This window comes from Myripristis murdjan, chromosome 15 (genome assembly GCF_902150065.1).
Source record: "Myripristis murdjan chromosome 15, fMyrMur1.1, whole genome shotgun sequence".
Taxonomy (NCBI): domain Eukaryota; kingdom Metazoa; phylum Chordata; class Actinopteri; order Holocentriformes; family Holocentridae; genus Myripristis; species Myripristis murdjan.
In genome coordinates this window covers 32,919,718-32,922,217 of record NC_043994.1, presented here as the reverse complement: position 1 = coordinate 32,922,217, position 2,500 = coordinate 32,919,718, and positions in this window count along the sequence as shown.

Sequence of the window (2,500 nt, the reverse complement as noted above, 5' to 3'; positions counted from 1 at the left end):
GTTTGGCTGAAAAGGCGCAGGGAGGACAGGAACGATGCCTGAAGGGAAACTGCTGGGTGAACAGTACCAGAACATTCAGAATACAAGAAAAACATATTTTAAATAAAAAGAAAATACTGGGAACATTATAAAAAAAAATACCAGAAAATGTAAAAATAAGATTTTTAATAATCACAAGAAAATTTATTTAAAAGAGCATTTGTGAAAAAGCTGGATGTGCAGGCAGTGGGCTGCAGGGCGAGCAGATTAATAAACAGTAAATTAATAATTTATTGAATTGAATTGTATTGATGATCATGAATTATTTTAGTCAAAAAAGGAAGAACAAAAACTCAACATGTGAGTTCTTTAGCCCATAGTTTCTCATACTATTTCTCACATAGTTTCTCGGGGTACGTGGAGGAACTCCAGGGGGTACGTGAGATTTTTAAAAATTATACAATACTTAGATCTGACCGAGCAATCTGATTGGTCAATCAGACGTTTAAAATGTGCTCAAATGAGCATGACAGCACGGCTAGCCGTGCTCAAATGAAAAACACCTCGTCACTGAGAATATTACTCCGCCTATATCTTATTGCTCGAGTCTGTATGGTTTCCATGGCAACACGAAATGTTTCACTGAAACCCAAATCAGAAGCCGCTGTCAACTTTGTTCGCCTGCATAATGGACCGTTTTGTTGTCAGTTTTGATTTATTTGGCGACCTAAGTTTGGATAAACGGCTGAACGAGGAAGACAAGACAGAAGAGAAAAAGGAGAGATACACGAGAGTGACGAGTGAAGAGCTGGATCAGCTGGAGAGGTCAGGAAATGAAGCCGGTACGGCCCGGTCAACGTCTTGGGCCGTCAAATGTCTACAAGACTACCTGACAAACACCGGGCAAACAGCTGATTTCTCACCTGTAAGGAAAGAAGAGCTGAACAAGATCCTCCGTGAATTTTATGGAGCTTTAATTTCTATAATAAAGAGAATGAAATGCCTCAGAAGATTCAGCACCATGGACAGTACCTGCTGAGGCAGAGTCAGCACCACGGACAGTACCTGCTGAGGCAGATTCAGCACCACTTCATTTGTCAGTTTGTTTGCATCTGTACATTGGAATGAACATTTAATAAATCAACACATCTGTGAAAGCTGTGGTCTTTATTTCAGAGGTAAATTGATAACAGCCTGAAAAGGTGATTCTATAACTCTGTTCAGCCTTAATGTGACTGCTTACTGTCCTTACTTTTGCTGCTTAGCCACATTAATCAGAGCTGGCGTTAAATTGGAGTGACACACCCCCAGCTGAAATAAAACATCTGCCGGTGACTTTATGAAAAGACAGATGTTTGTTGTGGCCGACACTGGAAAGCAGTAGCCTGTATTTAAATATAACTGTTCATATAAGTTGGTTGTAGATAAAGATCAGCTGTGCTGGTGAGTCGTTGTCACGGCACCTGTCAGATTAAAAATGACTGAGAAGTCGGCAGGAGTATAACTATCAGTCCATGAAAAAATGATTTTTTCCAGCGGATATTCTAGTTCCAACATGATTGAGCTAGCAGAGCAGTTTTGTGTTGCTGTGTGTGGTATTTATTCAGTTTTGGGAAATCACGATGTCTAGAAAACATGATAAGCCCAAGTTGGCTGATAAGGACTAGTTACCGTCAGATCTCATGTGTTTCCACTGAAACGGAGAGAATACGAGCAACAAACTTTGATATTTTCAGAGCGAAATGCCCACAGTATGAATACATTTTGATTAGACATTTTATTTTGTTGGTAATAGTTGTATAATTGCATTATTACACTCGAGGGTGCGCTTGAACATCATTATTCTAACTTCACCTTCTAACTTGTGTGTGTGAGTGTGTGTGTGTGTGTGTGTGTGTGTGTGAGTGGCAGTATTATTATTTATGGATGGCTCCAATCAATATCTGCTGTTGCCAGGCAATCACAAACAGTCTCTCTCTCTCTCTCACACACACACACACACACACACACACACACAGAGCAGGTTATTATCCAGGTGATTCATCAGCGTTAATGAGCTTCATCAAAGTATTTTTGGCTGTAGATTGATGACATCACTCATGAATATTAATGAGTTCATTAAATCAGCTGAGTGGAGTCAGACAGACAGAGAGAGAGAGAGACAGGCACTGAGCTGTCTCTGCTGTGGCGGCCATATTGGAGGTCTGCCAGTGTTGACTGGGGACTTTCTTGTTTTTTGGAGCCTCAGAGCGCAGGAGGATGAACCGAACATGAATAAATAAAAACATGAAAAGGAGGAGCTTCATGAGATTGACATCATGATGGATCTTGTATCCATAATGCAGACGTTATGGAGAACTCCCTCATGTCATGGTGATTATGAACTAACTGACATGAAGGAAGGTGGAGCAGAGGAGGACACACAGACGCTCTGAGACCCGTTTACCTTTAAAATATTTTATTTGGTTTAAAATATACGTTGGTTTACAAACTCAGAAAATAAAAGGATTATTTGTTTTAA